The sequence below is a fragment of the Hipposideros armiger genome, unplaced genomic scaffold (genome assembly GCF_001890085.2).
Source record: "Hipposideros armiger isolate ML-2016 unplaced genomic scaffold, ASM189008v1 scaffold_32, whole genome shotgun sequence".
NCBI lineage: Eukaryota > Metazoa > Chordata > Mammalia > Chiroptera > Hipposideridae > Hipposideros > Hipposideros armiger.
The window spans coordinates 4,221,616-4,234,634 of record NW_017731382.1 but is presented as its reverse complement, the minus strand read 5'-3'; the positions used below and the strand labels follow the sequence as shown (position 1 = coordinate 4,234,634).

General features: G+C 49.3%; 1 long non-coding RNA gene across 2 annotated transcripts; it reads right to left on the bottom strand.

The window, feature by feature from the left end:
* Positions 1–1,455: 1,455 nt before the first annotated feature.
* LOC109380042 (uncharacterized) lies at positions 1,456–10,715 on the bottom strand. Of its 2 annotated transcripts, none has more exons than XR_002123355.1 (3): positions 10,489–10,715; positions 3,949–4,150; positions 1,456–1,969 (listed from the first exon to the last, which is right to left on the bottom strand). It is a non-coding gene; the product is annotated as an uncharacterized LOC109380042 (long non-coding RNA). The 2 variants fall into 2 exon arrangements; XR_002123356.1 differs by having other exon boundaries at positions 10,510–10,715.
* Positions 10,716–13,019: the final 2,304 nt, after the last annotated feature.

Below are 13,019 nucleotides of genomic sequence, written 5' to 3'. Positions count from 1 at the left end.
CTGTTCAAATGAGGCAAGTGATGGCAATGAGTGAAATCTAATTAAGCAGTTTGAGATCTAAGTGATATTGTTATTAAAGTGCCACGTTAACAGAGCGTTTGATCAGCTCTCTAATCTATGTGCATTTGTTGGAAACGAGCTCTGTCCTGACAGACAGAGACCAATTCACTCTGTAAGAGGAGACAAAGGGCAGCTCCGTTCAAGGGGCGGAATTCAGGAGGAGGGTTTGCCCTCGTCATCCAGCCTCCTGGCCCCGCTTGTCTGGGTTCCCTCCATCGCCACAACCAGGACCGGAGAACTTGGGCATGATGGCCTACTTTTTAAGATCTCCTGGGACTTCCAGAGCTTAACTCTAACATTCACTTTTTCATAAACTCAGAAGTATTTATCAAGTATGTGTCAGGCACGGTGCTAGCTGCTGGCGAATGACCAGGAAAGATGGGTTGGGTCTCCGCCCCTCCAGAACTCGCAGTCTGGGTCAATTCTGGAGGTGACAGCCTGTCTTTTAGGGTTAAACGAGGAGGCATTTGATTTGAGCCACTGATTCCTCTGGCACCAAGGCCTCTAGAGACAGGTTCTTGGTGTGGCGGCATCAGGAACCTCCAAGCTGGGAAGACGGGGGTCACCAGCAGATGGGGGTAAGAGTGTGACCGAGACGGAAGTTCCCATCTTGGTGGGGAGGTCCTCCTTGGGGCCACTGCTGCATTTGTCTACTTTTGCTTCTTGAGGTTGGGGCAAATTTGGTGAATTAAATTTCAGAAGGGATAGGTGAGCTACCTCCTTTCACAGGGGAGGAAACTGAGGCACAGAGGGCAAAGCAGCATGCTCAAGGCCACTGGGCAGGAGGTGATGAGCCCCAGAGAGATCTAATTATGTCTCAGTCCAGAGTCCAGGGCTTGGTCTGCTCTGATCTAGCTCCCCGCCACCAGGACAGGATGAGAGACTGGGTCATAGCAGTGGGACTTACCCCCACCCCCAGGTCAAAGTTCAATATCATCTCCAAAGCTAGCTCTCTGACGGGGTGCTGTGGGCTTCACTGACCGTATGTGACCCCGATGGGCCTCAACCTTGCAGAGTGTGGCGAAGGAGAACAGTGGTGTTGCCTTCCTCCCAGGACAGACCCAGGAGGGAAGGGGTGGGGGTTCGTGAAAAGTTGGGGAATTTCTCCCAGCTCCATCTGGCTGTCCTCACACCCGACCCTAACCTGCTGACTCTTTCTCCAGAGTGGGTCTCCTCCTTTCCCAGCCCTTGGTGCCAGTGGGTAGATGAGTCATGTGACTTTCTTTCCTTGCCCTCCGCCTTCTTGCTTAGCAGAAGAGAGCACCTATGCGCGCTTCTTTTTAGGGCTGTTGGGGCTGTGACTCTCTGCTTTGCTAGAGAAGAAACCGACTTCCCTCTGTGATCAAACCTGAACCAGAACCATACAGATAGACATTGTCTATGTGATACCTTCTGGGTGTGTTTATTCACCACAGTCCTTGAAATGCCTGGCTCCTTCAGGAGGACAGAGCAGTCAGAGATTAAAGATCAGAAAGACCTCAACAGAGCTGTCTCGCCACGTGTGGTTGCTGGATCAGGAGCTTGTCAGAAACGAAGACTCTCAGGCGCCACCCACTGCACCAGCGCCTGCAGGATGCCCAGGGCATTCTGGGTACTTCAGGGTGTGCACAGCATGGCGCTGACACGGCTCCCCTCTCCCTCAGCAGGTGAGCCAGCAGTCAGTGCCTCTGGGCTGACCTCCCCTGATGGGGGCAGGGCAGTGTGGTGACTGCTGTGACGGCAGTGTCACAGCGGCAGCACAGCAGCAGATACATCCTTTAGGACTTTGAAAGCTCATCTGAGTTCCCAGCAGTGTCCTGGAGCCCCGAGGCTGCCCTACCCAGCACCTCTCCTCTGTCCTTTCGACGTGAGCACTCCGACTGCGTCCTCAGGACCTGCTCTTCCCTGGTCTGCACTGGGATGGACCAGCCTGCAGAGAATCAGGAGGCAAGAAGAATAGCTTTGTGACCCGCCAGGAGAAGAAGCACCCACGGCAGGGGGCGGGGAGGGGGGCAGTGGGGACAGGGAGGAGGACTCAAGTGGAACAGGACATTTGTATTGCAGAGAAAGCAGACAGTCATCGAAGTCATTTAAACTTTTATATTCTCACTGTAGCAAACCCATCCATCAGGGGCGTATGACTATTTTTCTCCTTCTAAAGGTGAGTGACTTGTTGGGGCTGATTATGTCCCTGAGCCGTGCAGACAGGCAGACCCCGTTTGCAGAGTCCCCGTGTCACCCAGCTCCCGGAGAAACGAAATCTCACCCAGACCCGTCCATCACTTGCTTGCAGCTGGCACTTGGAAATGAAAGAGACTCGCTCCGTACTCCCAATCAATGGCCGTCTGCCATCTCTGTCGATAATGACTGGGCGGTCCAGTCTTTTCCCTGACAGAAGGCTCTGGGGGTCAGCCTGAAGATGCTCTGGAGGCGCAGGGGAGGCGGCCGTTTGATTCAGAGCCTCCTCTCCCGACGGGAATTAAGATGGCTCTTTCTCTAATGAAACTGACTCTAAGGGTCCCTATGTGCCAAAGACTCAATGGCTCTCAGGAGAAGCAATAGTGAACAGTAACGTTGAAGCTGAGCACACACCAGCCTCGCATCCCCACCCGCTCTGCCGGCGCTCCCTGCGGGGCGGGAAGCAGTGGTTCCCTGGTGTGACTCGGTCCACACAGTAGGGACGCAGTGAAGGTGAAGGGACAGCCCCTTCTCACTGCATTCCCATTTCTTGACAGACAGAAAGAGGCTTACAAAGGCACTCGCGGCTCCAGGTTGTGGAGTACCGGAATGAGCCTCGTGTTTTCAAGGAGCAGAGGCCAACCTCCAAAGGGGGATGTACCAGAAAGGTTAGGGGTGCCCCCTCTGGGCAATCTCTGTACTGGAGTGCCCGAGGCCCAGCTCCAAATAAGCAGGACACAGATTCTGATGGGGCCACCAAGGGGCAGGTATCCATCCATGCCTGTCGGATTGACTGTAACCAATGGATGCAGGGCCTCCGAAATAAAGCTGTCCACCACATGTGGCTGGGGAGGGGAAGGGTCAGTTCTCTGAGAATGGGGTGCCTCCTGGGCCACTGCAGCTCAATACCTCAAAGTAAACCCCAGACGTGGGAGTTGCTTCCCTGAGGCTGGGTGCAAAGTTAGTTCAGATTTGGGGGTCAGCGAGGGTGGGAGTGAGCAGACACGGCCATGAGAAATCGGGTTGGAAAGCCCAACAGGAAAGATAAAGAGACATAATTTCTCCCAGAAGCATCGAGGGCAGGGGAGCCTTATTGAGCGGGAAACCGACCCCCTGGGCAGCCATGGGGTGGGAGAGTCACACTCAGTGGCAAAAGGGTGGGTGCAGTAGACCTGCTCTCTGCCTGGACACGACCTGGAAGGAATGCTTGTCGGCCCTGCTGTCTGATCTCCACTCCCAAACCTGGCTGTATTCTCAGGCTTTGGTGACTGCTCACCTCCTGGTGTCTGCCCATCACAATCACAGTTTCCCCAAGTGCCAGTGCCAACCGGAAGCCTCCTGGGACCCTCCTCAGAATGAATCACCTTCCTCTCATAGTGCCCTTTGAGACTTAGCCTCACTTTTCTAATGGTTACTTATGGCTTGTCTCATCTGTCTACCCCCAAGTCCCAGGAGCCTCAAACTTGACCACGCTTAGCAGAAGGAGGAGGTAAGATTTTAACTGGATATGAGATTGGATTTTCAAACTAGACTGCCCGAATCATGACCAGAAAGTGATGGGATTGCCTGAGGTGTCGTTCAAGGATGCTGTGTTAGGGTTTGGCTGCAAAACCAGAAAACCCACAAATAACATTGGCTAAAATAAGAGAAAAGTTGATTTTTCTTTCTTATGAAAGATATCTAGAGGTGAGAGTCTAGGGCTGAGGTGGTAGCTCTTCTCCAGGAAGCTACCTGGCGCCTGGCGCCTTCCAGCTTTCTGCTCCTCCATCCTTGTCCTCAGGTCCACTATTCTGGCCATTCTGATAGGAGTGCAGTGGTTTCTCATTGTCCTGATTTGCATTTTCCTGATGGCATATGAGGTGGAGCGTCTTTTCATGTGCTTATTTGCCATCTGTATTTTTTCTTTCGTTAGGTGTCTGTTATTGGCAGTTTCCTACAAAACAAATCATACTTTTACCATACAACCCAGCAATCACATTCCTTGATATTTACCCCAAAGGAAGTGAAAACCCATATCCACACAAAACCCACACACGGATGTTTATGGCAGCTTTAGTCATAATTGCCAAAATTTGGAAGCCACCTAGATGGCCTTCAGTAGGTGATGGATAAACTATGGTCCATCCAGACAGTGGAATATTATTCAGTGCTAAACAGAAGTGAGCTGTCAAATTATAAAAAGACGTGGAGGAAACTTAAATGCATATTACTAAGTGAGATAAGCCCATCAGCAAAAAAATGAGAAAATGAGTTTCTATAACAACAGATGATGCTACAGCTGTATTAAATTTAAAAAATCAGATTTACTGGACTTTTTAAAACAAGAGACTAGTGTTTCTTTTAATGTTGTGCTCTACTGTATGATACATAAATATATTGGTGTTTGTTTTCTGGAGCAGACTCTGAAAAGTATCACGGACACGACGGTTAAAATTATTCTCTATTTACATAAAAGTGCTGTGAGTGAGTCATCCATTTACAGAACTGCAGAAGGAAGACAATGAATTTAATGATCTTGTGCTCACGGCTCATTGGTTGAGCCATGAGTGAGCTTTTCTGTAGTATTAACTCCAATTCAAGGCTTCTTTGAAACAAAAGATATACTTGCCAAACGTTCGATCATCAAAGACAAAAAAACGGTGGTTTTATTTCAAGTTTTCTCCCTGGTATCACACAACATATGAAAGGGCTAAATATGAAGCTCAAAAAAAAAGAAAGAAAATAAAGAAAAGTTTCTTAGTGACCTAGGTAGACAGGTCCCTGGAGCCCCTAGCGCCACCTTCTCCGCCCACCCTCCTCGCCCTCCATCAATCACTGTCTCATTTTTATCATGGCCGCCTCCTCCAGCGACACTTGTCTTATGTATTAATCTGATTTTGTCAGCTTCGCCCCCACTCCCTACCCCCAACTAGAATAGAGAGTCTTGGACGGCAGGGGGTCTTCACCTGCTTCCCTGGTGCCTAGAGCATTGCTTGGAACATACTAAGTGCCTAATAAACGCTTGATGCTTTCATGACTCTTCAAGTTAAGAGAAATCCAAAAGTCCTCTAACATAGGATTGCAAACTTTAGGCCAAAAAAAAAAGGTGCACTATGACACTTAAACTTGTCCTTTGCCATATTTAGGTCACATTTATATTTTCAAAGTCTGTTGTTTCTCTGAAATGCAAACTTAACTAGGCATCCTGTATTTCTTCTGGCAACTCTAATCTAATAGAGCCATCATTTTATGCTAAGGCAGTAGTCTCCAAACCTTCCTAGAAATATCGACCCCTGGGCTGTGCCCTAGACAGATTGATTCAGCCTCTGGGTTTGGGCCCAGCTGCTCCATGATTCTGAGTATTAGCCAACTTTGCAGGGCTGAGTGTCTCAGAACATGTCCAGCAAGTAGCACCCCAGCTCTGAGCGGTGGAGGACTCACTGCCTACCCTGGGGAGCTCTCGCTATTGGGAAAAACTCCCCTTGTCCTGTCTTTCTGAACAAAGGGAAGGCAGTCCAGTCCCAACTCACATCCCTCTGCCGGCCTGTCCCAACATTGCTCCATGCGTTTTGCCTTAACTCCTGGTAGGACATAGAAAGGGGGTAAGGGAGAGAGACAGAGACTAGAGGAGGGGTCACCCCAAGAACTGGATCCCTATTTGTCAGGTGCCTAGAGTGGGTCTGCCAGATGCAGAGGGAGTGGGCCCCCACCCTCTCTATCCCAGCATCAGACACCCTCCTCCTGGGCTGAGACAGCAGGGGCCTCAGGGGACAAGCCTGAGAGGAACAGCTGAGCGGTCCCCTTCCCTCCGTCTATTCCTCCACCCCAGCTGTAATGGAGAGACCCCCTGTGCGTCAAGAGAGCACCTGAGTTAGCTCATATCCCAGTTGCAGTTAGCTGGTCCTGTGGGTAATTAGTGCTTGTTTAAGTGTTTCATCTCATCAAGCAAGAAGCAGCAGAGAGGAAAGGCCGACCACCGGCAGCAGAAAGGAGGCGAGGAGAAGAGAAGGGAGGGGCACAGAAGGGGGAGGGCAGTGCCCAGCCTGGTAGACAAACACAATTAAGCACCTGTATATCGCCTTTGGGTGGGACAACAGGCCACCTCAAGCTATGTGGGGGCTACAAGAAGGCGGGGGTGGTTCTCTCTGGGAGGAAGCCAGGAAGTCAGGAAGACAGCATCTGAGCGAGTACACAGGGTCCTTTGAGACAAGGCACCCCCTCCTCAGGTCCCCCCTTCAGGTCGGCACTGACTGCCTGGCCAGGTCACACTGGGGACTGCCTCCCCAGGTAGCCTTTAAACAGCCCCCAGGCCTGCTGTGGGCACCTACCACCATTCCCTGCAGGAACCCCACAACCCCAGTTTCAGCCACAGGCTGTCCTGATGGCCACCCCAACCCTGTCCGTCTCACAGCTCCGATCCTCCCACAGCATCTGATGCCCCAGGACAAGGAGGGTCCCTTAAAGGACAGAAGTCCAGCGCAGGCATGAAAGGGTTCCTTCTCCCACCCTGAAGGGCCCTATTGTCCTCTGGTGCTCACAGGATTCTTTGTGTGGGGAGAAGGCGCAGAGGGGGTCAGGAAAGCAGCTACGAACTGACTAGGGCCCCCTTTTGCCATAAAAATCATAGCATGTCCCCTAAGTTCCAGATGGTTCCCCCAGTTACCTCCTCCCCCACGTTCCAATCGCTTCACAGGGCTCTGTGGGGATGACAGCAGGAGGCGGGGGTCCAATGTCAGTAGGAAGAGGGCATCAGGCAGGACGCACGTGAGTCTTAGCACTGAAGTCCCACCCCCGCCACCTAGAACCCTGGGGAAACTGGGACTGTGGCCACCCTACGTGGCTGGTCCCACTTTCCAAGTGATCGCTGTCAGTGTCCTGGCCAGAAAGTGGCAACGGAGAAGGGGTGCAGTGCAGAGTCTATCCACATGCACTCTGGGGCCAGGCTGCCTGGGATCAAACCCCCTCTGTACCAGGTCCAAGCTGCCTGGCATCTCTGTGCCTTGGTTTTCTTCACCAGCAAAATGGGTATAATCATAGTTCCATCCTCAGTGGGTTGCTTCTGGAATCAACTGATTTACTTTATACGAAGCACTTAAAATAGTGACTGGCACATGGCAAGCGAGGCATTGGCTATCATACAATTAAGTTTTTATTTAAATAATTGCCTAAATGGCCAGCCCCCTCATTTTGTCTGCAAGGAGAATAAAGGACATATGAAGTCAATTGAACCAGTTGGGTTGAAAAAGAACACCTGCTACTACATGGCTTACAAGAGACACACCTAAAACCACCCTCCCGAAGACTAAATATAAAGAGATGGGCAAGCGATATGTAAACATGCACACACACACCACACACACACACACACACACACACACACACACCACACAAACACACACACACACGAATGGAAATTATGTGTGTCCATGTGTGCATATACACATATAGCAAACCCATAGAAACACCACAAAAAGGACTATTGGAAATATTGAGCAGTAGGATTCAAGGCATTAAGCATGACAAAGAGCGTAATTTTGTATTTATATATAGAAAAGTTGTCATCTACAATAATGATGTAATAGCCATGAAGCTCTAGGCATCAAATAACATAGTACTAAAATATATGACGTAAACAGATTTGAGATGCCATTAAGCTTGGCTGTTTCTTTCTACAGAAAACTCCCCAGGGTGCCCCAAGGCCACGACAGGACACTGTCTCATCACAGCATTTCTGGTCAGTATTTGTAATTACCTGTGTAACTGCCCCTTCCCCGCTCCCACCAGAATTTAAGCCCTCGATGTCTCAGACAACGCCTGTCTTCTTCACTTTCCACATCTTCAATGTCCAGCCTCATGCTTATCAGCGACCGAGCGTTCAATAAATATTTGTTAAATGCATGACAAATAAATACATATTCAATTCTGTATCCCTAAGACAGAGAACACACATTTTTTTCAAATGTTTATGGATGTTTATAAAAATCCATGATATATAGTTGGCCAGAACAAAACTTTAGTAAACTTCAAAATGTAGAAACAGTACAGATAACATTCTTTGACCTTATAGCAAAGGAATAAATAACAACAAAGAAACAAATGAAAAAGTCTAACCTGCCAGAAATTAAAAATCACTTCGTCAAATGACTCCAATCAAAGAAGAAATCAAAACTGAAATTAAAAGATGCTTATAAAATATAACCAATAACAATCCACATAAAAGTATACAGAATCTGGCCAAGTCTGCACTCAGAGAATAAAAATGAGAAACTGAAATGTTTTCATATTTGAACAAGAAATAACTAAATGAAGAAAGCAGTCAAAGCAAGGAACTATAAAAAGAATAAAATAAGCCCAAGGGCAGCACAAGGATGGTTTTAATAAAATAAAATAAAAATTAAGAAATTAGAAAACAGAACAAAACACAGAATTTATAAACACATTCAAGAACGTGTTCTTTGAAAGGCAAGTAAAGTAAACGTATATATGGAAAATTTAACACATAAACATATAGATGTAGTCTCTTTACCACAGCTTTTTTAAAAAAAACTATAAAACCTCTAGGAGTAAACTAAGGAATAGCTCTGCAAAACCTATAATAAGAAAACCACAACATCTTACTAAAGAACATTCTAGAAGACCTAAAAACATAGAGAGACAAACAATGCTCCTGGATGAGGGGACTCAATATTTGCAAACGTACCACACCTTACTGAATGAATAAGTGAATTTAATATATTTCCAACCACAAGGGGGTTTAGGGGTCAGAGAGAAGCAGGTTTTGACAAGTGGGCATACATTTTTTCTGGAAAATCAAAGATAGTTTTGAAAAATAGAATAATGAGGGAAGCTGGATGGAATGGAATGAGGCACCGTGTGCCCTCAGGCTTTGGGACAGCCGTCTTTCACTGGGATTCATTGAAAAGAACAAAGCTCAGAGCAGTTTGGGCAACGCTGCTCTAATGACTCACCCGCCAGCACAGAGGTCCTTCCATGAAGGCAGCCCCTGACCCCACAACCCTCCCCTGATGGAGTGCCCACATGGACAGTGACACAAGCCCCCCTGGGAGAGCCCCGCATGTCCTACCCACCAGGTACACGAAGAACGTTCATAGACAGAGCCAAGTGTGCCGAGGAGGCGTGAGGGGCCCCCGACGCTCACAGGCAGTGAGGGCTTTCTTCAGGCCATGCAGGGGGCTGTTTCTGAGCTGAACCACATGCCTCTGAGCAAGGCACCCAGCTGGCTAGTGGCGGGGCCCATCAGGAGAAGGACAGAACAAGTTCTCACCCCAGAAGGTGGCAGAGCACGCCTCAACCTGCGGCCAAAACGTTGGCTGCGAGGTGCTCCATCTGAACGTGCTTAATTGATGAATGTTCATCAACTGGCACTCAGATGAATAGGATTTTACTGGAACAAATCAAATGTTCAAGGGAGATGGGTACACACACGGTGTCACTTGGCATAGAACCTGCCAGGCAGTCGGCAAATAACAAGAGGCAAGGGCTGATCTGCGCTCCAGGCAGCCTCACACATACCCCGCGTAGGGCTTGGTGCTCGGCCTGTATTGGGGGGAGAAGTCTGTCTCCCCGCCAGCTTTGACCCCCACAAGAACAGGAGCCACGTCTCGTTCCGCTTGGAACTGCTCCAGTGCCCAGCACAGAGCAGGTTACCCCACCAATGTTTGTTGGAGGAAGGAAGGAACAAAGGGAGTGAAGGCAGAGAGGGAGGAAGGAGTGGATAGATGAAGGAAGGGAAGAGACCGCACTTGCAGATATCTGCTGTCTTCAACCCGAAGTGAGGCCTGTGCCCATGCCCTGCCCACGTCACTTCCGGAGGGCCTCACATAGCCCTTGGTGGCTGAATGGGGACCATGCTTTCTCTTAGCTTTCTGGGGATAATCTTATGCAGAGCTGGCTTTTTCCTAAGAACGGGTGTCTTAGCAGCAGGATGGTGAAACAGTTGAGACAAAGGGTCCTGAACCAGTCTGGCCTCCAACATCAGCTCTGCCTCCTGGGAGCCAGGCGGCGTGGGACCAGCCACCAAACTTCCAGAGCCTCCATTTCCTGCCTGGGAACCGTCATGACACTGGTGCTGCCCTCACAGCCTTGTCCTGTGCGTCAGACCGGAGGCCCTGGGTCATCATTGTCATCACCCTCCAGGCACCTGTGACCGTCTGAGACAGCCGCAGCCTCCGGAAAGGACTCCAGCCTGAAGTCTTCACAGAAGGATTTAACCTGTGGGGCTAGCTCTTCCTTTTCTCTCCACCCACCTCCTCCCCTTCCAGGAATTTTCACCTTCTCATTGTGTGAACAAACCTTCGGGGACCATCAGAGCCCTGGATAGCTTCAAAGGAGAGGAGAATACAATCTTGGCTTCCTGATTCTTTCTGGAGGTGGTTTGTAGCCATTCCGAGAGCACTTTGCATCCAAGGCCGGCTACGGCGGCTGGGAATCCAGTATCAAAGGCAGCGTCCCCCCCACCTTCCCCTCCCCTCCCCTCCCGTTCCTCGTCCTGCTGTCATGTTGGGATCACAGCTACGTCTGCCCCAAAGGTGGCTATAAGCGAAAGCCCTGCTAGTGGAATATGAGAGGGGAGGGGGGACCCGTGCTGCCAGTGAAACCACTGCATGGCCTCTTATCGTTTCAAAACAGCCTCAGAAAAGACAAGCTGTTCTAGAAAACCAGGCTCAGGAAGTATTCACGTCAGGAAATCCATTCCCTGTTCCTTCCTTCACAAACTGCTGTGGAACAGGACATTTGGCCAAAGGCTGGTGTCAACGCGACTATGCCAGCGCCCCGTCATCGTTTTCAATTGATCGTTTTTTTTCTGTCCTCCATATATATCCTTCTTTGTCACAGCAGAAAACGGATCATTGTCCTAAGATAAATTAATAATAGGGAACATTTATACTGCGTCTTTTATTTTAAAAAACACTTTTGTTTCATTTGCCTCACTGAAGCCTATGAGTTCAGGATATACTGTTTTTATCCTTATGCTACTGATGAGGAAACTGAGGCTCACAAATTTGATTTATCTAAGATCAGCCATCTAGAAAATATTGGCACTAAGACTGATATCCAGTCCTTGAAGAGCATACGCATAATTTAATTCCACAAGTTCCCGGTACGAATCATAACAGTAAAGCTAAAACTCACTGCTCACAACCAGTGTTGCATTTTAGTGTAATATCCATCCAGATTACTTTTTTACCAAAAAAAAAGGGATCCTATTGCAAACATTGTTTTTTAACTTGTTTACTGTTTCAACGGTGGTGCAGTGCTTCCTGGTGAGGCTACTCAGTCACTTATTTAACCCATCCCCAATTGTTGGCTATCAACGTTTCCAGCTTTCCAATCCAAGCTTTCTGAGGCAAATCCTCAGCTTTTCCAGTACCCTAGGCAGCTGTCCCCTCCAGGAAGGGCCTTCTCCAGCCAATGGCTTAGAGATCCTTTGCAACTAGGTTGAAAATCGTCATTAGAACGACCATCTGCCTGGTGCCCCCAACCCCTGGCTTCTCTTTGTACCATTCCCGTTGCCTGGAATTTTGTCCTTCTCCTCTTGACCCAAAACCTACTTATCTTTTTAAACTCAGCAAGGATTTTCTCCTCCAGGAAGCCCTCCCTAACTTCCCCTAGCCTGACCAGCCAATATTCCTGTTCCTCCCTTGCCAGGGGTCCCTGTGTGCAGTGCTGTCACTTCACTCACTGCACTGAATTATAATTTTGTGTCTGTGCCTCAGTGTCCTCTAGGGGACTGTGGCTTCCCTGAGAGCAGACTCCTTTGTTAATTCATCTCTGCATCCTCATGACTTAGCATCTTGTTGGAGGAATGGTGGGTGCTTGGTAAGAACTTTATGTCCCTTCATTCATTCCTGCATGTGTTCATTCCTTGCTTCTGGCCACCAAGATATTGGCATTCCCTCCACTATTGGTGGCAGCGTAGTGAGAGAGGGGGTGTGGTGACAGCTAACAACATGAATCGCATCTATTTATGCTAAATAATGTACTGGTGGCTCTGGATAGTAAGGAGTGGGGTCCTTAACCTTCAGGAGTCTGCCAGGAGATGGGATTTATGTATCTAATGGGTTAGACCAAGCTGCCTCTAATTTTAACCTGCACACCAACCACCTGGGGTCTGTGTTAAAGGGGCAGTTGCTCCTTCAGCTGGGCTGGGGTCAGCCCAAGGTTCTGCATTTCTCAGCAGCTACCACGTGATGTCACCCCGCCAGCCTGTGCCACACCGAATAGCCAGGTCCTCAGCACTTCTGCGGCCTTTTCCCTCTGGGGGAAGATACCTGGTATTCCCTTCTCACGGGGACGGGGGGACTCACCCTCCCCATCTGTGATGGTTAATTTGATGTGTCAACTTGACTGGGCCACGGGGTGCCTAGGGGTTTGGTCCGACACGATTCCGGGCACGTCTGTGAGTACGTTTCTGGATGAGACTAGCATTTGAATCCGTAGACTAAGTGAAGCAGACCATCCTCCCCAAGGTGGGTGGGCATCAGCCGACCTGAGGGCTGGGCTAGAACGGGAAGACGGAGGAAGGCTGGGCCTGCTCTCTGCCTGCCGTGTGGCGGGATGTGGATCTGCTCCTGCCTTCCGTGCTCCTGGCTCTCCGGGCTGTAGACTTGGACTGGACTCCACACCTTCGGCTCTCTGGCTCCCAGGCCTTCAAAATACACTGCTGCCTCTCCTGGGTCTGGCTTGCACACAGCAGACCATGGGACTTCACGACCTCCATAACGGCAGGAGTCAACACCTTGCGATAAATCTCTTTACACATCATATATATATATATATATATATATATATATATATATATA